The sequence below is a fragment of the Amblyomma mixtum genome, chromosome 3, assembly GCF_055824585.1.
Source record: "Amblyomma mixtum isolate Tamu chromosome 3, ASM5582458v1, whole genome shotgun sequence".
NCBI lineage: Eukaryota > Metazoa > Arthropoda > Arachnida > Ixodida > Ixodidae > Amblyomma > Amblyomma mixtum.
The window spans coordinates 48,536,343-48,562,169 of record NC_143014.1 but is presented as its reverse complement, the minus strand read 5'-3'; the positions used below and the strand labels follow the sequence as shown (position 1 = coordinate 48,562,169).

Genomic DNA, 25,827 nt, shown 5'->3' with positions numbered 1-25,827 from the left:
CTAGTCATTGACCAGTCATCAATTAACTAGTCATGGCTAGTTAGTCATTAACCAATCATGGCTAGTTAGCCATTAACCAATCATGACTAGTTAGTCATTACCTAATCATGACAAGTTAGTCAATAATCAATCATGACTAGTAAGTCATGACTAGCTAGCCACTAACCACTCATGGTTAGTCATGACTGGTTAGTAATTACTAACCATGAATTATTACTGATTAGTCATGACTGGTTAGTCATTAAGCAGTCTTGATAAATTAGTCATTATGTAGTCATGACTAGTTATGATTGGTCAATGAATGGTTAGTCATGAGCAGTCAGTCATTAAGCAGACATGACTAGTTATTATTGCTTAATGACTGCTTAGTCATGACTAGTCATGACTGGTTTGTCATTGCTGGTTAGTCACGACTAGCTAGTCATTAACCAGACATGACTAGTTCATCATTAACGAATCATGACTAGTTACTAACCAATCATGACTAGTAAGGCATGGGTCATGACCCAATTAGTCATGGCTAGCCAAACCAAGTCACCCCATAGCCTCCTCGCAAAATAACGTTGGTTCTGCCGCCTCGTGTGTGCCAACAGCCGTGCGGCCAAAGTTGCGTGGAAAGGCTTTCGTCTCGCGCACTTTAGATCCTCAAAGCGGCGCCTGAATTTTTTGTTCGTATGTTGTAACATCGGGCCTCTTCATGCTGACCTGTTTTGCACCGGGGTGCAATAGCGGGTATCGCAACGATGACACGACGGACAGTCATTTCTTCGGGCCACCGATATACAGCTGAGCCACCACCGCTGCCACGTGCAGACAGAAGAGAGTTGAAAGCAATACACGGTAAATGAAAGGAAAAAGATTGTTGCTAGCTCCGGCATCTGCCATCGCTGCTGAAAGCACCTCAGCTGGTTCAGCAGAAATAAAGGGTAGCAGGCAGTGTGTAGGAGTGAAATGAAAGAGGTGAGAGGATTGTAGAAAGGACAGGGGGAGAGGTACAATGGTAATAAAACTATTTACATATTAACGTAACAGCAACAGAGATACAAAAGACGCGCGTCGCAGTAACAGCGTCCGCCGAAGCGGAGACGCTGGTTGCTGGCCCTGCTACGCCCTTGAAAGGACGCGCGTCGCAGTAACCGCGTCCGCCGAAGCCAACGTTTCTAGTGAAGACAGTTGGCAAACTTCGCCGGCGAGCCAGGGAGCAGAGCGGCCCCACGCGATCACCGTCTAGGCGGTGGCGCTGCGGTCGCTTTAGGATGAGCGCGTCGTCTGCTACTCCCAGCCCAACGTTTTTATATAATATTATCAACATAAACTACGAGGAGGCAAGCGGTACGTCATGTTTCTCTAAACCGTGGAAAGAAGGGCTTTCAGTTTTTTCCGATATTTACAGCCAGAGGCTCAACCTCGAGCATCCTGCCCTGACGTACCCCAGACGTAGAGCGCACGCGGACTTCGCAATTCGTAGATGAGCGCGGCTAAAAGCAGCCGCCCCCTGCGCAGACGATGCGAGGCGCGAGCTAACACTAATCATTCGCGCAGCAAACTGTGACCAAGCGGAGCCAATGGGCGCCGCGGCGGTGAAGAGAAATCGTGGCCTCTGAGATCAAGCGCGGTGTTAAAGTACCGATGCTTGAGCTGGTTACGGAGGCACGGAGGCCATGGAAGAACAAACGCGGTACTCCTACCAGCCGAAAGATGGCGCTCGTATCTCTTTGAGATGAAATCGGCGACAGAAAGGGGCCGCATACCCGGAGCATGTTTTCCAACTGTCTTTACCTAGAAACGTTGGCCGAAGCGGCGACGCTGGTTGCTGGCCCTGCTGCGCCCTTTGTAAAGCGCGCTTGCGACAGCCGCTTTGTGTCGTCTGCTTCTTAGTTAATTTTTGTTTGTATTTTGTGACATCGGACCTGTTCATGCCGACCTGCTTTTCACCGGGGTGCAATAGCGGGTATCGCAACGATGACTCAACGGACCGTCATTGCTTCGAGCCGCCAAAAGACCACATCGAGTTTAAAAGATGGGAGCGTGCACTTCACAGAAAGGATCGCAAACTGACTTCGAAATGCAAAGTTCGTGATCTCCATTTCGAAGAAGAAGACCTTCTAGAGCACTATCCCCATGTAGTGCAAGGTACGGAAGTGCTTTTGGAGACAGGGAAATGGATGCTGGCACCAGGCTCTCTTCCGAAGCTGTTTCCTTTATTCCAGGCGCATATTTCAAAGCCAAAATGCACTACGCCGAAGAGAAAGCCTCCAATGGATCGCGGTGCCCAGTGTGTCGCGACAGCAGTGCCACGAGGTAACTTAGAGAATTCCGAGATCGCAAAAGTGCATTCCGAAATGCCCAGCTGCGCTGCACAAAGTGACAGTCTGGAGTCCGCAGCATTACCGACAACGCAGTGGATATTCGATTATTCACTACGTTCCCTCCTAAAGTAGAGTGCACCCACGCACTGAAACTTTGTCTGACCTCTTTACATTATAGGAACTATGCACTGGGGTACGCGCTAGAAAACACAAGCCATTGAGCAAAGCAAGAAACAATGCTCGCGAGCGTGTTGCCAGCATTTTGGACTTTTTTCACGATATTAAAAGCCTAATTTCGCATCACACAAACGTGTTCTCGAAGATAACACGCAGCTTCGAAGGAAAAGCGGCCGCAATTGAAGTATTATTTTACTGCAGCCATGTAGAGCGCAAACGCAGCTCGCCAAAACCTCATAAGTGCCGGCCGCTCCTCGCTTCAGCGCTGCCTGTAGCCGACGACGCGCCCGGCAGGGAGCAAGGCTCGACTACACCGCCGTTAGTTCTCGTGACCGCCGCTTGGGACACTCTCCTCCGCTGAGCGGTATGGGGAGCTGTGAAACTGAGTTGGTTCTAGTAACTGTGTGTGTGTGTGTGTGTGTGTGTGTGTGTGTGTGTGTGTGTGTGTGTGTGTGTGTGTGTGTGTGCGTGTGCGTGTGCGTGTGCGTGTGTGTGTGTGTGTGTGTGTGTGTGTGTGTGTGTGTGTGTGTGTGTGTGTGTGTGTGTGTGTGTGTGTGTGTGTGTGTGTGTGTGTGTGGAGGCACGCTCAGCCGACGATTTCTGACGGTGCCCCGGGCGTTCTCAGTGCTGCTGCATTCTCCACGAAGGCTGCCCACATCATGCCCCTCAGTATGGTTTTTGGGTTTAAAAGCGTGAATGTTTACACTGAAGTACGTCACTCAAGTACGTCAAGTACCTCTATGCTCTTCAGTGTTCTGACGCGTTGCCTGCTCGCGCGTGCCGCTTTGATGCGCAACACAGTCGCGTCCAGTGTGACCTGCAATGCAACAGTGGCTACCGCGCGGCCGAGAAGTAACTGGAAGCCGTAGCGTTTTGAACGCCACAGAGTGTCGTTGTCTGTAAAGATGCAGCGGATTTTATTGCCTCTTTGAAAAGTGTGACTGCATAAATTTCATTATTTGCCTTTTGTTTCTGTTTCGGTTTGTGTTTCCTTTCCCAATCCTGCTTGGATTCCAGGATGAGGAAGGCTCGAACTTGAGCTGAAAAATAAAAGTCATCTCTCCCTCTCTCTCCAGGACGAGTCTGCAGTATGGTATAGCCACGGCGAAGGCCGGGTATTCACTGTCAAGGGTTCGTGTCTGACAGAAATACTCTAAGACAGCAATACTTCCAAAGCAGCAATGATGGTTCACGTGCCCACACAAATAAGATGGTATGTTGGCCGCTGTCGCGTTGCACACAGTGGAAAGACTGGTTTTTGAGGAAAGGAAATGGCGCAGGAATTGTCTCACTTCTCGTTGGACACCCCAACCACGCCGTAAGGGAAAAAAGAGGTGCCGTTGTGGAGGGTTCCGGAATAACTTCGACCACCTGGCCATCTAGGTTACATTTTGGTTGTCGCAGGAACGATATATCTTGTATGTTAAACCGTTCGCAATATGGTGGCCAAGAAGGGAAAAATTAAAAAAGAGCCTGCCAGGACTCGAACCTGGAATCTTCTGATCCGAAGTCAGACGCGTTATCCATTGCGCCACAGGCCCACAGAGACCTCCGGGTTCATCTATTTTATTTATTAATACAGGGGAAGAGTGTAACCAAAGATTAACTACCACGATCCTTTTTTTTTTTCTCAGTGTGTTGTTCTATATGTTCGTTAGTTGTTGTTTTATAAACGTTGGAAATAAACGCTGGAATAACTTTTCCTGACCTTCAGTAATCATTTAAACTTTGAAACGTTTAACCACGCAGTTAATAAGATGTTGCAGCCTGGGGTACAAAGCGACACGAAATACAACAGAGCACAATTAATACGTGCTACTTAAAAATTCCCCTTGAAACGGACAGCATCGACTCCAAGATTAAACAGCCTACCGTGAAGGGTGCCATAATTGATCACGGCGGATGGGTGACATTTAGAGTTTTCTCGTGACAATTCGGGACTGTGCATGCGCTCTATGGCAATCACAATCTCTAAGGCATAAGTAAAGCAGGGCGAATGAAGAAGCCCGAAGTAGAAACGAAGAAGGGACGCCTTCGGGCACCTTCATTCGCGCTGCCGAACTTACGTCAGAATGGACCATCTATCCCAGCAAAAAGTTCTACTTGAATACCGTCTCATGAAACAGAAAAGTTCTGCTAATAGGAAAACCTCACTACGTGCCAAACACAGAAATATTCCGAGATACGTCAAACCTTAGAAATAATGCAACGTTCCTTTATCGCTATGGTTTTACATTATACTAACATTAGTTTTATTCGAAGCTTTACCTGCCCAGCCATCGATGTGGACTGCAGTCGATTTTGGAGACTGTAAACCAAATTGAACCTTTCAAGGAAATCATAACTCTTTTCCACACATATAAAAACACGTCGTACACTATAACGGAAACCTTGTTTCAAAAAAGAAAAAGTTCTTTTTCTTTGTCAGCATATATCTCTGGCCACCACTCTTCTAACTTCGAAAATCTGCACACAATGTGCCTCACACACACACATAGAATCATAATCTACGCGTCGCCAAATTTGCGTCATCATTTTAAATGACGTTAAGTAATAATGGACTCCTAAAAAGTGTTAAAAAAAAGTCATTTAGCATAGAAGTCTGGCCACTATGCACTTTTAAAGCTCGAAAATCTAGACACAATGTGCGTATTACATAAACTCGAAATTATAACGTACGCGTTGCCAATTTTAAGTCATCATTTTTATTGCCGTGAAGTAATATTTGGTTCTTAAAGAATATTGTTTTGAAATAAATTACTAATTTACTTTCGAAATCTGGCCACAGTGTTTTTCACGAGAGTCTGGCAACAATATGCTATTTTTCAAATAAACGTAATATTGCTTCTTTTGCCACAATAATTTTTTTTGTAAAATTTTTGAAGTATATTCAACGCATGATGCGCATTCGGAGCTGTTTTTAGTTGGAAGCAGTATGCATGGATTCGAAAATGCGCTCATAGACTACCCGGGTGCAGAGCTGTTTAGCGCTGGTTTGTCTCGGTGACTGTCACTTTTGCTGGGACAATAGCACTTAACACCGTGCTCTCAATGAAAAAGGGGAAAAGAGGCATTTTTCTCAATACAGTGTGGTTTCGCCGAGTGCGTGTAGATGAAGTTGAAACCTATTGTTAGACATATTAAATAACAGCTCCGTGCAGCTGCATAGGACGGTGGCTCTTCTGCGAAACACTAACAAAGCAAAATGTTCACTTTGTCAGCTTTTATTTCATGACCAGAAGCTTGTGTTTAGAAGTATTTGATGGTGATATTCCCATATTACCAGGAAATACTTCACTTTCAAGCTGCTGGGGATTTGACTCTTACTGGCACACTGGAATATGCTCCCCTGAAGTGAAAATAGAAACTAAATATTTATGCCCTCATGGAAAGACGTGTTTATTTTTATTAAATTAATTTCTACCTATTTCTTTCTCACTTACGCTCCGCGTCGCTACTGTGACTCCTCCTTCTATGGCGGCTATCGCAACTGGTCTTGCGGCCAGCAGCAGCAAAACCAGGTTGTTTTAACCATTGGTTCCACCTGCGTGTGTGTGTGTGCGTGATCGTGTGTGCGCTCGAGTGTGTGTGTTTACCGTCCCTAAGCAACTCAGGCTATGAGGGACGCCGTAGTGAAGGACTCCGGAAATTTCGACCACCTGGGGTTCTTTAAGGTGCAATGATATCGCACAGTGCACGGGCATCTCGAATTTCTCCTCCGAAGAAACTCAACCGCCGCGGCAGGGATCGAACCCGCGTCTTTCCGGTCAGCAGCCGAGCACCATAACCACTGAGCCACCGCGGCGGCGTATGTGTGTGTGTGCAACGTTACTAGAACGAACTCAGTTTCACAGCGGTGCCCAGAGAGCTGTCCCAACTGGCGGTCGCGCGAACTAGTGGCGCTGCGATCGAGTCTTGCTCCCTCGTACCCTCGTCGCCGCTCTGTGCGGCTCGCTGCCCCGCTGCGCCCTTGTTAAGGTGCGCTCGCGACAGCCGCTTTGTGTTGTCCGCTTCTCACTTAATTGTAAGGCGAAAGCCTTTAATGCCTCATACTGTCGTTTGCAGCCGTGTCGGCAGATGTGTCCGTGTTTCGGCGTCACTACTTAAAAAAACTGTGTCGAGGCTAAGCATCGAACCCGGGCCTTTGGGATTTGAAGTCATTAACTACTCATTTGGCATTTGAACTAGTCATTAACTCATGACTAGTTAGTCATGATTGTTTAATGACTATCTAGTGATGACTAACCAGTCATGACTGGTTAGTCATTCGTTAGTCATTAATCACTCATCAGTAGTTAGTCATGATTGGTTAGTCGTGACTAGCTAGTCATTAACCAGACATGTCAAGTTCGTCATTAACCGATCATGACTAGTTAGTCATCAACTAATAAGTCAAACTAGCTAGTCATTAACCAGTCATCAATTAACTAGCCATGTCTAGTTAGTCATTAACCAGTCATGACTAGTTAGTCATCAACTAATTAGGCATGACTTAAATAGCCATGACTTATTAGTCATTAACCGATCATAATAATAATACCCCTGTCAATATTATACCCTGTATAATACCCCTGTCAAGCGGGCAAGTTAAGTGCACTTACGGAAAGTGTACTTTGCTGTAAGTACACTTTGCCGCATCTAAACGACGCAAGTGGAGTGTCACTCGCGGAAAGTGCACTCCGCCAGGAGTGCGTTCACGGACCATACTTTGCTGGCCGAGTGCGTAGCCTCGACGCCAGCGGTTCCAATGGTACAAAATTTATAATGCATAAAAAGTACTTACAACTTTATTTTACGTGTTATAATCTGTTTTCAGAAAAAGTTCGTTGGTTATAGCTACAACCGAAGCAACAAAACAAGTAAACGTGATCAGATGCAACATCGCTGCCCGCCGCCATCTTGTTTGTTGTCGAAATTCTGGATAGCCTTGGCTGGTCTTGGCTTTTCTGCTATTTAAATTTTTTTTCATCGTTAAAAACTGTTGAGCGTCGCTTTATTTGCACTATCACGTTAAGCAATCAAATATTATTAGTCCTTTTTCTTTTCCATCGGCCTGTTCAGAAATGTCGCTCATTTTCTGTAGCAATTATTTTTTTACTATGAGTGCACTTTGCTTTCCCGTTTAGCACCGCGTAGCCCTAAGTGTCACTCGGGATGCCAAAGCGCACTCCCCGTAAGTGCACTTAACTTGCCCGCTTGACAGGGGTATAGAGAGAAATAGGTAGAAATTAATTTAATAAAAATAAACACGTCTTTCCATGAGGGCATAAATATGTAGTTTCTATTTTCACTTCAGGGGAGCACATTCCAGTGTGCCAGTAAGAGTCAAATCCCCAGCAGCTTGAAAGTGAAGTATTTCCTGGTAATATGGGAATATCACCATCAAATACTTCTGAACACAAGCTTCTGGTCATGAAATAAAAGCTGACAAAGTGAACATTTTGCTTTGTTAGCGTTTCGCAGAAGAGCCACCGTCCTATGCAGCTGCACGGAGCTGTTTTTTTAATATCAGTCTAACAATAGGTTTCAACTTCATCTACACACACTCGGCGAAACCACACTGTATTGAGAAAAATGCCTCTTTTCCCCTCTTTCATTGAGAGCACGGTGTTAAGTGCTATTGTCCCAGCAAAAGTGACAGTCACTGAGACAAACCAGCGCTAAACAGCTCTGCACCCGGGTAGTCTATGAGCGCATTTTCGAATCCATGCATACTGCTTCCAACTAAAAACAGCTCCGAATGCGCATCATGCGTTGAATATACTTCAAAAATTTTACAAAAAAATTATTGTGGCAAAAGAAGCAATATTACGTTTATTTGAAAAATAGCATATTGTTGCCAGACTCTCGTGAAAAACAATGTGGCCAGATTTCGAAAGTAAATTAGTAATTTATTTCAAAACAATATTCTTTAAGAACCAAATATTACTTCACGGCAATAAAAATGATGACTTAAAATTGGCAACGCGTACGTTATAATTTTGAGTTTATGCAATACGCACAATGTGTCTAGATTTTCGAGCTTTAAAAGTGCATAGTGGCCAGACTTCTATGCTAAATGACTTTTTTTAACACCTTTTAGGAGTCCATTATTACTTAACGTCATTTAAAATGATGACGCAAATTTGGCGACGCGTAGATTATGATTCTATGTGTGTGTGTGAGGCACATTGTGTGCAGATTTTCGAAGTTAGAAGAGTGGTGGCCAGAGTTATATGCTGACAAAGAAAAACAACTTTTTCTTTTTTGAAACAAGGTTTGCGTTATAGTATACGACGTGTTTTTATATGTGTGGTAAAAAGTTATGATTTCCTTGAAAGGTTCAATTTGCTTTACAGTCTCCAAAATCGACTGCAGTCGACATCGATGGCTGGGCAGGTAAAGCTTCGAATAAAACTAATGTTAGTATAATGTAAAACCATAGCGATAAAGGAACGTTGCCATTGTTTATAAGCTTTGACGTATCTCGGAATATTTCTGTGTTTGGTACGTAGTGAGGTTTTCCTATTAGCGGAACTTTTCTGTTTCATGAGACGGTATTCAAGTAGAACTTTTTGCTGGGATAGATGGTCCATTCTGACGTAAGTTCGGCAGCGCGAATGAAGGTGCCCGAAGGCGTCCCTTCTTCGTTTCCTCTTCGGGCTTCTTCATTCGCCCTGCTTTACTTATGCCTTAGAGATTGTGATTGCCATAGAGCGCATGCACAGTCCCGAATTGTCACGAGAAAACTCTAAATGTCACCCATCCGCCGTGATCAATTATGGCACCCTTCACGGTAGGCTGTTTAATCTTGGAGTCGATGCTGTCCGTTTCAAGGGGAATTTTTAAGGAGCACGTATTAATTGTGGTCTGTTGTATTTCGTGTCGCTTTGTAGCCCCAGGCTGCAACGTCGTATTAACTGCGTGGTTAAACGTTTAAAAGTTTAAATGTTTACTGAAGGTCAGGAAAGGTTATTCCAGCGTTTATTTCCAACGTTTATAAAACAACAACAAACGAACATATAGAACAACACACTGACAAAAAAAAGGAACGTGGTAGTTAATCTTTGGTTACACTCTTCCCCTGTATTAATAAATAAAAAATATGAACCCGGAGGTCACTGTGGGCCTGTGGCGCAACGGATAACACGTCTGACTTCGGATCAGAAGATTCCAGGTTCGAGTCCTGGCAGGCTCTTTTTTAATTTTTCCCTTCTTGGCTACCATATTGCGAACGATTTAACATAGAAGATATATCGTTCCTGCGACAACCAAAATGTAACCTAGATGGCCAGGTGGTCGAAGTTATTCCGGAACCCTCCACAACGGCACCTCTTTTTTCCCTTACGGCGTGGTTGGGGTGTCCAACGAGAAGTGAGACAATTCCTGCGCCATTTCCTTTCCTCAAAAACCAATCTTTCCACTGTGTGCAACGCGACAGCGACCAACATACCATCTTTTTTGTGGGGGCACGTGAACAATCATTGCTGCTTTGGAAGTATTGCTGTCTTAGAGTATTTCTGTCGGACACGAATCCTTGACAGTGAATACCCGGCCTTCGCTGTGGCTATACTATACTGCAGACTCATCCTCGAGAGAGAGAGAGAGAGAGAGATTACTTTTATTTTTCAGCTCAAGTCCGAGCCTTCCTCATCCTGGAATCCAAGCAGGATTGGGAAAGGAAACACAAACCAAAACAGAAACAAAAGGCAAATAATGAAATTTATGCAGTCACACTTTTCAAAGAGGCAATAAAATCCGCTGCATCTTTACAGACAACGACACTCTGTGGCGTTCAAAACGCTACGGCTTCCAGTTACGTCTCGGCCACGCGGTAGCCACTGTTGCATTGCAGGTCACACTGGACGCGACTGTGTTGCGCTTCAAAGCGGCACGCGCGAGCAGGCAACGCGTCAGAACACTGAAGAGCATAGAGGTACTTGACGTACTTGAGTGACGTACTTGAGTGTAAACATTCACGCTTTTAAACCCAAAAACCCTACTGCGGGGCATGATGTGGGCAGCCTTCGTGGAGAATGCAGCAGCACTGAGAACGCCCCGGGCACCGTCAGAAATCGTCGGCTGAGCGTGCCTCCACACACACACACACACACACACACGCACACACACACACACGCACACACACAACACACAGTTACTAGAACCAACTCAGTTTCACAGCTCCCCATACCGCCCAGCGGAGGAGAGTGTCCCAAGCGGCGGTCACGAGAACTAACGGCGGTGTAGTCGAGTCTTGCTCCCTGCCGGGCGCGTCGTCTGCTACAGGCAGCGCAGAAGCGAGGAGCGGCCGGCACATATGAGGTTTTGGCGAGCTGCGTTTGCGCTCTACATGGCTGCAGTAAAATAATACTTCAATTGCGGCTGCTTTTCCTTCGAAGCTGGGTGTTATCTTGGAGAACACGTTTGTGTGATGCGAAATTAGGCTTTTAATATTGTGACAAAAGTCCAAAAATGCTGGCAACACGCTCGCGAGCATAGTTTCTTGCTTTGCTCAATGGCTTGTGTTTTCTAGCGCGTACCCCAGTGCATAGTTCCTATAATGTAAAGAGGTCAGACAAAGTTTCAGTGCGTGGGTGCACTCTACTTTAGGAGGGAACGTAGTGAATATTCGAATATCCACTGCGTTGTCGGTAATGCTGCGGACTCCAGACTGTCACTTTGTGCAGCGCAGCTGGCCATTTCGGAATGCACTTTTGCGATCTCGCAATCTTCTAAGTTACCTCGTGGCACTGCTGTCGCGACACACTGGGCACCGCGATCCATTGGAGGCTTTCTCTTCGGCGTAGTGCATTTTGGCTTTGAAATATGCGCCTGGAATAAAGGAAACAGCTTCGGAAGAGAGCCTGGTGCCAGCATCCATTTCCCTGTCTCCAAAAGCACTTCCGTACCTTGCACTACATGGGGATAGTGCTTTAGAAGGTCTTCTTCTTCGAAATGGAGATCACAAACTTTGCATTTCGAAGTCTGTTTGCGATCCTTTCTGTGAAGTGCACGCTCCCATCTTTTAAACTCGATGTGGTCTTTTGGCGGCCCGAAGCAATGACGGTCCGTTGAATCATCGTTGCGATACCCGCTATTGCACCCCGGTGAAAAGCAGGTCGGCATGAACAGCTCCGATGTCACAAAATACAAACAAAAATTAACTAAGAAGCAGACGACACAAAGCGGCTGTCGCAAGCGCGCTTTACAAAGGGCGCAGCAGGGCCAGCAACCAACGTCTCCGCTTCGGCGGACGCGGTTACTGCGACACGCGTCTTTTCAAGGGCGCAGCAGGTCCAGCAACCAGCGTCTCCGCTTCGGCCAACGTTTCTAGGAAAAGACAGTTGGAAAACATGCTCTGGGTATGCGGCCCCTTTCTGTCGCCGATTTCATCTCAAAGAGATACGAGCGCCATCTTTCTGCTGGTAGGAGTACCGCGTTTGTTCTTCCATGGCCTCCGTGGCTCCGTAACCAGCTCAAGCATCGGTACTTTAACACTGCGCTTGATCTCAGAGGCCACGATTTCTCTTCACCGCCGCGGCGCCCATTGGCTCCGCTTGGTCACAGTTTGCTGCGCGAATGATTACTGTTAGCTCGCGCCTCGCATCGTCTGCGCAGGGGGCGGCTGCTTCTAGCCGCGCTCATCTACGAATTGCGAAGTCCGCGTGCGCTCTACGTCTGGGGTACGTCAGGGCAGGATGCTCGAGGTTGAGCTTCTGGCTGTAAATATCGGAAAAAACTGGAAGCCCTTCTTTCCGCGGTTTAGAGAAACATGACGTACCGCTTGCCTCCTCGTAGTTTATGTTGATAATATTATATAAAAACGTTGGGCTGGGAGTAGCAGACGACGCGCTCATCCTAAAGCGACCGCAGCGCCACCGCCTAGACGGTGATCGCGTGGGGCCGCTCTGCTGCCTGGCTCGCCGGCGCAGTTTGCCAACTGTCTTTACTAGAAGCGTTGGCTTCGGCGGACGCGGTTACTGCGACGCGCGTCCTTTCAAGGGCGTAGCAGGGCCAGCAACCAGCGTCTGCGCTTCGGCGGACGCTGTTACTGCGACGCGCGTCTTTTCTATCTCTGTTGCTGTTACGTTAATATGTAAATAGTTTTATTACCATTGTACCTCTCCCCCTGTCCTTTCTACAATCCTCTCACCTCTTTCATTTCACTCCTACACACTGCCTGCTATCCTTTATTTCTGCTGAACCAGCTGAGGTGCTTTCAGCAGCGATGGCAGATGCCGGAGCTAGCAACAATCTTTTCCTTTCATTTACCATGTATTGCTTTCAACTCTCTTTTGTCTGCACGTGGCAGCGGTGGTGGCTCAGCTGTATATCGGTGGCCCGAAGAAATGACTGTCCGTCGTGTCATCGTTGCGATACCCGCTATTGCACCCCGGTGCAAAACAGGTCAGCATGAAGAGGCCCGATGTTACAACATACAAACAAAAAATTCAGGCGCCGCTTTGAGGATCTAAAGTGCGCGAGACGAAAGCCTTTCCACGCAACTTTGGCCGCACGGCTGTTGGCACACACGAGGCGGCAGAACCAACGTTATTTTGCGAGGAGGCAATGGGGTGACTTGGTTTGGCTAGCCATGACTAATTGGGTCATGACCCATGCCTTACTAGTCATGATTGGTTACTAACTAGTCATGATTGGTTAATGACTAACTAGCCATGACTAGTTAATTGATGGCTGGTTAATGACTAGCTTGTCATGACTAATTAGTTGATGACTAACTAGTCATGATTCGTTAATGATGAACTAGTCATGTCTCGTTAATGACTAGCTGGTCGTGACTAACCAGCAATGACAAACCAATCATGACTAGTCATGACTAAGCAGTCATTAAGTAATAATAACTAGTCATGTCTGCTTAATGACTGACTACTCATGACTAACCATTCATTGACCAATCATAACTAGTCATGACTACTTAATGGCTAATTTATCATGACTGCTTAATGACTAACCAGTCATGACTAATCAGTAATTAGTCATGGTTAGTAATGACTAACCAGTCATGACTAACCAGTCATGACTAACCATGAGTGGTTAGTGGCTAGCTAGTCATGACTTACTGGTCATGATTGGTTATTGACTTACTAGTCATGATTGGTTATTGACTTACTAGTCATGATTGATTATTGACTAACTTGTCATTATTAGTTCGTCACTAACTAGCCATGATTGGTTAATGACTAACTAGCCATGACTAGTTAATTGATGACTGGTCAATGACTAGCTAGTCATGACTAATTAGTTGATGACTAACTAGTCATTATTGGTTAATGACTAATAGGTCAGGACTATTTAGGTCATGACTAATTAGTTGATGACTAACTAGTCATGATTGATTAATGACTAACTAGTCATGACTAGTTAATTGATGACTGGTTATTGACTAGCTAATTTGACTTATTAGTTAATGACTAACTAGTTATGATTGGTTAATGACTAACTAGCCATGACTAGTTAATTGATGACTGGTCAATGAACTAGGTAGTCATCACTAATTGGTTGATGACTAACTAGTCATGATTGCCTAATGACTAACTAGTAATGACTAGTTAATTGATCACTAGTTAATGACTAGCTAGTTTGACTTATTAGTTGATGATTAACTAGTCATCATTGGTTAATGATGAACTAGACATGTCTGGTTAATGACTAGCTAGTCACGACTAACCAATCATGGCTAACTACTGATGAGTGATTAATGACTAACGAATGACTAACCAGTCATGACTGGTTAATCATCACTAGTTAGTCATTAAACAATCATGACTAACTAGTCATGAGTTAATGAGTGGTTCAAATGCCAAATGAGTAGTTAATGACTTCAAATGCCAAAGGCCCTGGTTCGATGCTCAGCCTCGACACAGCTTTTTAAGTAGTGACGCCGAAACACGGACACATCTGCCGACACGGCTGCAAACGACAGTATGAGGCATTAAAGGCTTTCGCCTTAAAATTAACTGAGAAGCGGACAACACAAAGCGGCTGTCGCGAGTGCACCTTAAAAAGGGCGCAGCAGGGCAGCGAGCCACAGAGCGGCGACGAGGGTACGAGGGAGCAAGACTCGATCGCAGCGCCACTAGTTCGCGCGACCGCCACTTGGGACAGCTCTCTGGGCACCGCTGTGAAACTGACTTGGTTCTAGTAACGTTGCACAAACACACATACGCCGCCGCGGTGGCTCAGTGGTTATGGTGCTCGGCTGCTGACCCGAAAGACGCGGGTTCGATCCCGGCCGCGGCGGTTGAATTTCTTTGGAGGAGAAATTCTAGATGCCCGTGCGCTGAGCGATAGCATTGCACGTTAAAGAACCCCAGGTGGTCGAAATTTCCGGAGCCCTTCACTACGGCGTCCCTCATAGCCTGAGTTGCTTAGGGACGGTAAACACACACACACGAGCGCACACACGATCACGCACACACACACACGCAGGTGGAACCAATGGTTAAAACAACCTGGTTTTGCTGCTGCTGGCCGCAAGACCAGTTGCGATAGCCGCCATAGAAGGAGGAGTCACAGTAGCGAGGCGGAGCTTATACCCCTGTCAAGCGGGCAAGTTAAGTGCACTTACGGAAAGTGTACTTTGCTGTAAGTACACTTTGCCGCATCTAAACGACGCAAGTGGAGTGTCACTCACGGAAAGTGCACTCCGCCAGGAGTGCGTTCACGGACCATACTTTGCTGGCCGAGTGCATAGCCTCGACGCCAGCGGTTCCAATGGTACAAAATTTATAATGCATAAAAAGTACTTACAACTTTATTTTACGTGTTATAAACTGTTTTCAGAAAAAGTTCGTTGGTTATAGCTACAACCGAAGCAACAAAACAAGTAAACGTGATCAGATGCAACATCGCTGACCGCCGCCATCTTGTTTGTTGTCGAAATTCTGGATAGCCTTGGCTGGTCTTGGCTTTTCTGCTATTTAAATTTTTTTTTCATCGTTAAAAACTGTTGAGCCTCGCTTTATTTGCACTATCACGTTAAGCAATCAAATATTATTAGTCCTTTTTCTTTTCCATCGGCCTGTTCAGAAATTTCGCTCATTTTCTGTAGCAATTATTTTTTTACTATGAGTGCACTTTGCTTTCCCGTTTAGCACCGCGTAGCCCAAAGTATCACTCGGGATGCCAAAGCGCACTCCCCGTAAGTGCACTTAACTTGCCCGCTTGACAGGGGTATAGAGAGAAATAGGTAGAACTTAATTTAATAAAAATAAACACGTCTTTTCATGAGGGCATAAATATGTAGTTTCTATTTTCACTTCAGGGGAGCACATTCCAGTGTGCCAGTAAGAGTCAAATCCCCAGCAGCTTGAAAGTGAAGTATTTCCTGGTAATATGGGAATATCACCATCAAATACTTCTGAACACAAGCTTCTGGTCATGAAATAAAAGCTGACAAAGTGAACATTTTGCTTTGTTAGTGTTTCGCAGAAGAGCCACCGTCCTATGCAGCTGCACGGAGCTGTTTTTTAATATCAGTCTAACAATAGGTTTACACTTCATCTACACGCACTCGGCGAAACCACACTGTATTGAGAAAAATGACTCTTTTCCCCTCTTTCATTGAGAGCACGGTGTTAAGTGCTATTGTCCCAGCAAAAGTGACAGTCACTGAGACAAACCAGCGCTAAACAGCTCTGCACCCGGGTAGTCTATGAGCGCATTTTCGAATCCATGCATACTGCTTCCAACTAAAAACAGCTCCGAATGCGCATCATGCGTTGAATATACTTCAAAAATTTTACAAAAAAAATTATTGTGGCAAAAGAAGCAATATTACGTTTATTTGAAAAGTCGCATATTGTTGCCAGACTCTCGTGAAAAACACTGTGGCCAGATTTCGAAAGTAAATTAGTAATTTATTTCAAAACAATATTCTTAAAGAACCAGATATTACTTCACGGCAATAAAAATGATGACTTAAAATTGGCAACGCGTACGTTATAATTTTGAGTTTATGTAATACGCACATTGTGTCTAGATTTTCGAGCTTTAAAAGTGCATAGTGACCAGACTTCTATGCTAAATGACTTTTTTTTAACACCTTTTAGGAGTCCATTATTACTTAACGTCATTTAAAATGATGACGCAAATTTGGCGACGCGTAGATTATGATTCTATATGTGTGTGTGTGTGTGTGTGTGTGTGTGTGTGTGTGTGTGTGTGTGTGTGTGTGTGTGTGTGTGTGTGTGTGTGTGTGTGTGTGTGTGTGTGTGTGTGTGTGTGTGTGTGTGTGTGTGTGTGTGTGTGTGTGTGTGTGTGAGGCACATTGTGTGCAGATTTTCGAAGTTAGAAGAGTGGTGGCCAGAGTTATATGCTGACAAAGAAAAACAACTTTTTCTTTTTTGAAACAAGGTTTGCGTTATAGTATACGACGTGTTTTTATATGTGTGGTAAAAAGTTATGATTTCCTTGAAAGGTTCAATTTGCTTTACAGTCTCCAAAATCGACTGCAGTCGACATCGATGGCTCGGCAGGTAAAGCTTCGAATAAAACTAATGTTAGTATAATGTAAAACCATAGCGATAAAGGAACGTTGCATTATTTCTAAGGTTTGACGTATCTCGGAATATTTCTGTTTGGCACGTAGTGAGGTTTTCCTATTAGCAGAACTTTTCTGTTTCATGAGACGGTATTCAAGTAGAACTTTTTGCTGGGATAGATGGTCCATTGTGACGTAAGTTCGGCAGCGCGAATGAAGGTGCCCGAAGGCGTCCCTTCTTCGTTTCTACTTCGAGCTTCTTCATTCGCCCTGCTTTACTTATGCCTTAGAGATTGTGATTGCCATAGAGCGCATGTACAGTCCCGAATAGACGATATGCGAAATGCGCAGCACCATCTCTCGACGCTCCGAGAACTAAGTCCTCCATGTTGGCACGGTACAGAAAACGAAACCGCTGCCCAGCGTTGGGTTAAAACGGCTGCGCTTCGTTTGAAAAGTAAAATGCCGATGCAGTGTTGCGCTACCCTCTCCACTGTGAAAAGACACTACGGTGCGTGCCAGAACTAGGTGCGTTCCAGCTTTTCGCTTTTTTTTTATTTTTTTTACTCCGTCCCAACGTTTTAGTAACACAAAACGCCATGCGAGGTATCATGTGTCAGCGCGCGGATCAGTGCGCAGCTTTCGCTTTCTGCGCTGATTTTTGACAAATCTCTCGAGGTGATTTGCGTTTAAATTAAGATAAGGACCACAGCCTTTGTTGTCTTTGATCAAAATTAGAAGCCGATTTCGTGCATTTATCAACTCCCCGGTCGGGCGTGAATATATATAGACGCATACTTGAACAACGTAATGGAGAAGGTAATTTTTTTGAGCGGGCCAATCGCTCGTGCCGTGGCGAAATAAGTTCACTCGAAGAACCATATGCCGATTACAGCTTAGTTTGCTACGTGTTCAGTCAAGTTTTTCCCGCGTTCAATTAGTTTTAGAAGGGCGAGCAAACTCTCTGGACCATACGCATATGAAGCAATACACCCTACGTATAAAAACTGAGGTGCGAATGCTTTATTTCTTGAGGATTCATATACCTTCCATATCTGCGGCGCCGAAAATCTAAAAAAAAAGCGAATAATATAGCTACTTTATTATGAAGGAGGGACGCATTTCTAAGCTAGAAAGTTCGTGCAACAGTGTTCTGAAAACGCTTCAGGCCATCAGATTTTATTATCGTTGTGGCAAGCTTCAACAGCTTGCTTCGCAACAAAGCCATTTGTCCAAGTTTGGGAGTAAGCTAATTAAGTTTCGGAAGCAACCGAACATGCTAATTTCGCCCCTGCACACACAGCTTGACCAGCGTATCGAGTCAGTGCATGCACCTACAGCTGTAGCATCTTTCTCTAATCAAGGCGCCGCGATGGCTCAGTGCTTATCTGAAAAAAAAAAAAAGCTGCGTCTTTGCTTACAATATTTTGAATTATATGTGCATGCCTACTTTCCTCTTGTTGATGTCGACTGACTGACTGCGTCTTAAGCAGGACGCGGTTTCAACGAATTGTGCCGAAAGTCAACCGGCGCCGGGCTCTGAAACGTGACGTTGAAAACCGCGGATGCGCATTACACATTACAGTAAATGAATCGAATTACGCAGCTGGTCGAGGGTCTTGTGTGATTATACTGCAATGCACGAAGCTCCTGGCGTCGGCGCGAATGAAAGTTCGCACTGTCACAGAAGTTTGTCAACACACGTGAGCACTCACCGCAAAATAACCGCTCGCTACCCTACCAGATGAATTCGCGTCCACCTGGTAATAAAATAGCCATGATAATGCGTGATGCTTGAACTGGTGCTTTAATGCGAGCATTAAAACGGCAATAGCACACGGTCACGGTTCGACTTTCCAACCCACTTTCGAGTGCCGATTATTGCGATCATCAGCGCCAGACTTCAAGCGAAGCTGAGGACGCGGTAGGGGTAAGCTGGCGCTTATTGAAAGCACGTATACATTTAGTCAAAGATCAGCTGTGAAAACAACGCAGCAGCTGAAGCTTGCCTGTTGAAATTCCACTCGCTAGAAGAAAGTACGCATAGCAAACGATGCACCAGCTCGACGAGCTCGACCGCGCCAAGATGGAAACCGGAAGTTGTGGGCGCGGTGTTGCCAGACCGCCAAGCAATTTCGCATATCGTCTATTGTCACGAGAAAACTCTAAATGTCACCCATCCGCCGTGATCAATTATGGCACCCTTCACGGTAGGCTGTTTAATCTTGGAGTCGATGCTGTCCGTTTCAAGGGGAATTTTTAAGTTGCACGTATTAATTGTGCTCTGTTGTATTTCGTGTCGCTTTGTAGCCCCAGGCTGCAACGTCTTATTAACTGCGTGGTTAAACGTTTCAAAGTTTAAATGTTTACTGAAGGTCAGGAAAAGTTATTCCAGCGTTTATTTCCAACGTTTATAAAACAACAACAAACGAACATATAGAACAACACACTGACAAAAAACAAGGAACGTGGTAGTTAATCTTTGGTTACACTCTTCCCCTGTATTAATAAACAAAATAGATGAACCCGGAGGTCTCTGTGGGCCTGTGGCAATAAAGACAAAAAAAAAAAAAGTGGGCCTGTGGCGCAACGGATAACGCGTCTGACTTCGGATCAGAAGATTCCAGGTTCGAGTCCTGGCAGGCTCTTTTTTAATTTTTCCCTTCTTGGCCACCATATTGCGAACTATTTAACATACAAGATATATCGTTCCTGCGACAACCAAAATGTAACCTAGATGGCCAGGTGGTCGAAGTTATACCGGAACCCTCCACAACCGCACCTCTTTTTTCACTTACGGCGTGGTTGGGGTGTCCAACAAGAAGTGAGACAATTCCTGCGCCATTTCCTTTCCTCAAAAACCACTCTTTCCACTGTGTGCAACGCGACAGCGGCCAACATACCATCTTTTTTGTGTGGGCACGTGAACCACCTTTGCTGCTTTGGAAGTATTGCTGTCTTAGAGTATTTCTGTCGGACACGAACCCTTGACAGTGAATACCCGGCCTTCGCCGTGGCTATACCATACTGCAGACTCATCCTGGAGAGAGAGAGAGAGAGATGACTTTTATTTTTCAGCTCAAGTCCGAGCCTTCCTCATCCTGGAATCCAAGCAGGATTGGGAAAGGAAACACAAACCAAAACAGAAACAAAAGGCAAATAATGAAATTTATATAGTCACACTTTTCAAAGACGCAATAAAATCCGCTGCATCTTTACAGACAACGACACTCTGTGGCGTTCAAAACGCTACGGCTTCCAGTTACTTCTCGGCCACGCGGTGGCCACTGTTGCATTGCAGGTCACACTGGACGGGACTGTGTTGCGCATCAAAGCGGCACGCGCGAGCAGGCAACGCGTCAGAACACTGAAGAGCATAGAGGTACTTGACGTACTTGAGTGACGTACTTGAGTGTAAACATTCACGCTTTTAAACCCAAAAACCCTACTGAGGGGCATGATGTGGGCAGCCTTCGTGGAGAATGCAGCAGCACTGAGAACGCCCGGGGCACCGTCAGAAATCGTCGGCTGAGCGTGCCTCCACACACACACACACACACACACACACACACACACACACACACACACACACACACACACACACACACACACACACACACACACACACACACACACACACACACACACACACACACACACACACACACACACACACACACACACACACACACACACACACACACACACACACACACACACACACACACACACACACACACACACACACACACACACACACACACACACACACACACACACACACACACACACACACACACACACACACACACACACACACACACACACACACACACACACACACACACACACACACACACACACACACACACACACACACACACACACACACACACACACACACACACACACACACACACACACACACACACACACACACACACACACACACACACACACACACACACACACACACACACACACACACACACACACACACACACACACACACACACACACACACACACACACACACACACACACACACACACACACACACACACACACACACACACACACACACACACACACACACACACACACACACACACACACACACACACACACACACACACACACACACACACACACACACACACACACACACACACACACACACACACACACACACACACACACACACACACACACACACACACAGTTACTAGAACCAACTCAGTTTCACAGCTCCCCATACCGCCCAGCGGAGGAGAGTGTCCCAAGCGGCGGTCACGAGAACTAACGGCGGTGTAGTCGAGTCTTGCTCCCTGCCGGGCGCGTCGTCTGCTACAGGCAGCGCAGAAGCGAGGCGCGGCCGGCACATATCAGGTTTTGGCGAGCTGCGTTTGCGCTCTACATGGATGCAGTAAAATAATACTTCAATTGCGGCCGCTTTTCCTTCGAAGCTGCGTGTTATCTTGGAGAACACGTTTGTGTGATGCGAAATTAGGCTTTTAATATTGTGAAACAAGTCCAAAAATGCTGGCAACACGCTCGCGAGCATTGTTTCTTGCTTTGCTCAATGGCTTGTGTTTTCTAGCGCGTACCCCAGTGCATAGTTCCTATAATGTAAAGAGGTCAGACAAAGTTTCAGTGCGTGGGTGCACTCTACTTTAGGAGGGAACGTAGTGAATATTCGAATATCCACTGCGTTGTCGGTAATGCTGCGGACTCCAGACTGTCACTTTGTGCAGCGCAGCTGGCCATTTCGGAATGCACTTTTGTGATCTCGCAATCTTCTAAGTTACCTCGTGGCACTGCTGTCGCGACACACTGGGCACCGCGACCCATTGGAGGCTTTCTCTTCGGCGTAGTGCATTTTGGCTTTGAAATATGCGCCTGGAATAAAGGAAACAGCTTCGGAAGAGAGCCTGGTGCCAACATCCATTTCCCTGTCTCCAAAAGCACTTCCGTAGCTTGCACTACATGGGGATAGTGCTTTAGAAGGTCTTCTTCTTCGAAATGGAGATCACAAACTTTGCATTTCGAAGTCTGTTTGCGATCCTTTCTGTGAAGTGCACGCTCCCATCTTTTAAACTCGATGTGGTCTTTTGGCGGCCCGAAGCAATGACGGTCCGTTGAGTCATCGTTGCGATACCCGCTATTGCACCCCGGTGAAAAGCAGGTCGGCATGAACAGCTCCGATGTCACAAAATACAAAAATTAACTAAGAAGCAGACGACACAAAGCGGCTGTCGCAAGCGCGCTTTACAAAGGGCGCAGCAGGGCCAGCAACCAACGTCTCCGCTGCGGCGGACGCGGTTACTGCGACGCGCGTCTTTTCAAGGGCGCAGCAGGTCCAGCAACCAGCGTCTCCGCTTCGGCCAACGTTTCTAGATAGAGACAGTTGGAAAACATGCTCTGGGTATGCGGCCCCTTTCTGTCGCCGATTTCATCTCAAAGAGATACGAGCGCCATCTTTCTGCTGGTAGGAGTACCGCGTTTGTCCTTCCATGGCCTCCGTGGCTCCGTAACCAGCTCAAGCATCGGTACTTTAACACTGCGCTTGATCTCAGAGGCCACGATTTCTCTTCACCGCCGCGGCGCCCATTGGCTCCGCTTGGTCACAGTTTGCTGCGCGAATGATTACTGTTAGCTCGCGCCTCGCATCGTCTGCGCAGGGGGCGGCTGCTTCTAGCCGCGCTCATCTACGAATTGCGAAGTCCGCGTGCGCTCTACGTCTGGGGTACGTCAGGGCGGGATGCTCGAGGTTGAGCTTCTGGCTGTAAATATCGGAAAAAACTGGAAGCCCTTCTTTCCGCGGTTTAGAGAAACATGACGTACCGCTTGCCTCCTCGTAGTTTATGTTGATAATATTATATAAAAACGTTGGGCTGGGAGTAGCAGACGCCGCGCTCATCCTAAAGCGACCGCAGCGCCACCGCCTAGACTGTGATCGCGTGGGGCCGCTCTGCTCTCTGGCTCGCCGGCGCAGTTTGCCAACTGTCTTTACTAGAAACGTTGGCTTCGGCGGACGCGGTTACTGCGACGCGCGTCCTTTCAAGGGCGTAGCAGGGCCAGCAACCAGCGTCTCCGCTTCGGCGGACGCTGTTACTGCGACGCGCGTCTTTTCTATCTCTGTTGCTGTTACGTTAATATGTAAATAGTTTTATTACCATTGTACCTCTCCCCTTGTCCTTTCTACAATCCTCACACCTCTTTCATTTCACTCCTACACACTGCCTGCTATCCTTTATTTCTGCTGAACCAGCTGAGGTGCTTTCAGCAGCGATGGCAGATGCCGGAGCTAGCAACAATCTTTTTCCTTTCATTTACCATGCATTGCTTTCAACTCTCTTCTGTCTGCACGTGGCAGCGGTGGTGGCTCAGCTGTATATCGGTGGCTCGAAGAAATGACTGTCCGTCGTGTCATCGTTGCGATACCCGCTATTGCACCCCGGTGCAAAACAGGTCAGCATGAAGAGGCCCGATATTACAACATACAAAGAAAAAATTCAGGCGCCGCTTTGAGGATCTAAAGTACGCGAGACGAAAGCCTTTCCACGCAACTTTGGCCGCACAGCTGTTGGCACACACGAGGCGGCAGAACCAACGTTATTTTAAGAGGAGGCAATGGGGTGACTTGGTTTGGCTAGCCATGACTAATTGGGTCATGACCCATGCCTTACTAGTCATGATTGGTTAATGACTAACTAGCCATGACTAGTTAATTGATGGCTGGTTAATGACTAGCTAGTCATGACTAATTAGTTGATGACTAACTAGTCATGATTCGTTAATGATGAACTAGTCATGTCTGGTTAATGACTAGCTGGTCGTGACTAACCAGCAATGACAAACCAGTCATGACTAGTCATGACTAAGCAGTCATTAGGTAATAATAACTAGTCATGTCTGCTTAATGACTGACTACTCATGACTAACCATTCATTGACCAATCATAACTAGTCATGACTACATAATGACTAATTTATCAAGACTGCTTAATGACTAACCAGTCATGACTAATCAGTAATAAGTCATGGTTAGTAATGACTAACCAGTAATGACTAACCATGAGTGGTTAGTGGCTAGCTAGTCATGACTTACTAGTCATGATTGGTTATTGACTTACTAGTCATGATTGATTATTGACTAACTTGTCATGATTAGGTAATGACTAACTAGTCATGATTGGTTAATGGCTAACTAGCCATGATTGGTTAATGACTAACTAGCCATGACTAGTTAATTGATGACTGGTCAATGACTAGCTAGTCATGACTAATTAGTTGATGACTAACTAGTCATGATTGGTTAATGACTAATAGGTCAGGACCATTTAGGTCATGACTAATTAGTTGATGACTAACTAGTCATGATTGGTTAATGACTAACTAGTCATGACTAGTTAATTGATGACTGGTTAATGACTAGCTAATTTGACTTATTAGTTAATGACTAACTAGTCATGATTGGTTAATGACTAACTAGCCATGACTAGTTAATTGATGACTGGTCAATGAACTAGGTAGTCATCACTAATTGGTTGATGACTAACTAGTCATGATCGGTTAATGACTAATTAGTCATGGCTATTTAAGTCATGACTAATTAGTTGATGACTAACCAGTCATGATTGCTTAATGACTAACTAGTCATGACTAGTAAATTGATCACTAGTTAATGACTAGCTAGTTTGACTTATTAGTTGATGACTAACTAGTCATCATTGGTTAATGATGAACTAGACATGTCTGGTTAATGACTAGCTAGTCACGACTAACCAATCATGGCTAACTACTGATGAGTGATTAATGACTAACGAATGACTAACCAGTCATGACTGGTTAATCATCACTAGTTAGTCATTAAACAATCATGACTAACTAGTCATGAGTTAATGACTGGTTCAAATGCCAAATGAGTAGTTAATGACTTCAAATGCCAAAGGCCCTGGTTCGATGCTCAGCCTCGACACAGCTTTTTAAGTAGTGACGCCGAAACACGGACACATCTGCCGACACGGCTGCAAACGACACTATCAGGCATTAAAGGCTTTCGCCTTAAAATTAACTGAGAAGCGGACAACACAAAGCGGCTGTCGCGAGTGCACCTTAAAAAGGGCGCAGCAGGGCAGCGAGCCGCACAGAGCGGCGACGAGGGTACGAGGGAGCAAGACTCGATCGCAGCGCCACTAGTTCGCGCGAACGCCACTTGGGACAGCTCTCTGGCACCGCTGTGAAACTCACTTGGTTCTAGTAACGTTGCACACACACACATACGCCGCCGCGGTGGCTCAGTGGTTATGGTGCTCGGCTGCTGACCCGAAAGACGCGGGTTCGATCCCGGCCGCGGCGGTTGAATTTCTTTGGAGGAGAAATTCTAGATGCCCGTGCGCTGAGCGATAGCATTGCCCGTTAAAGAACCCCAGGTGGTCGAAATTTCCGGAGCCCTTCACTACGGCGTCCCTCATAGCCTGAGTTGCTTAGGGACGGTAAACACACACACACGAGCGCACACACGATCACGCACACACACACACGCAGGTGGAACCAATGGTTAAAACAACCTGGTTTTGCTGCTGCTGGCCGCAAGACCAGTTGCGATAGCCGCCATAGAAGGAGGAGTCACAGTAGCGACGCGGAGCGTAAGCCGCATCGCTACTGTGACTCCTCCTTCTATGGTGGCTATCGCAACTGGTGTGTGTGCGTGATCGTGTGTGCGCTCGTGTGTGTGTGTTTACCGTCCCTAAGCAACTCAGGCTATGAGGGACGCCGTAGTGAAGGGCTCCGGAAATTTCGACCACCTGGGGTTCTTTAACGGGCAATGCTATCGCTCAGCGCACGGGCATCTAGA

The 25,827-nt window shown here is 46.1% G+C and overlaps 3 non-coding genes across 3 annotated transcripts; 2 read left to right on the top strand and 1 right to left on the bottom strand.

Moving 5' to 3' along the window:
* Nucleotides 1-3,954: 3,954 nt before the first annotated feature.
* TRNAR-UCG (transfer RNA arginine (anticodon UCG)) lies at nucleotides 3,955-4,027 on the bottom strand. The gene has a single exon. It is a non-coding gene; the product is annotated as a tRNA-Arg (tRNA).
* Nucleotides 4,028-9,590: 5,563 nt separating this feature from the next.
* On the top strand, nucleotides 9,591-9,663 carry TRNAR-UCG (transfer RNA arginine (anticodon UCG)). The gene has a single exon. It is a non-coding gene; the product is annotated as a tRNA-Arg (tRNA).
* Nucleotides 9,664-19,543: 9,880 nt separating this feature from the next.
* On the top strand, nucleotides 19,544-19,616 carry TRNAR-UCG (transfer RNA arginine (anticodon UCG)). The gene has a single exon. It is a non-coding gene; the product is annotated as a tRNA-Arg (tRNA).
* Nucleotides 19,617-25,827: the final 6,211 nt, after the last annotated feature.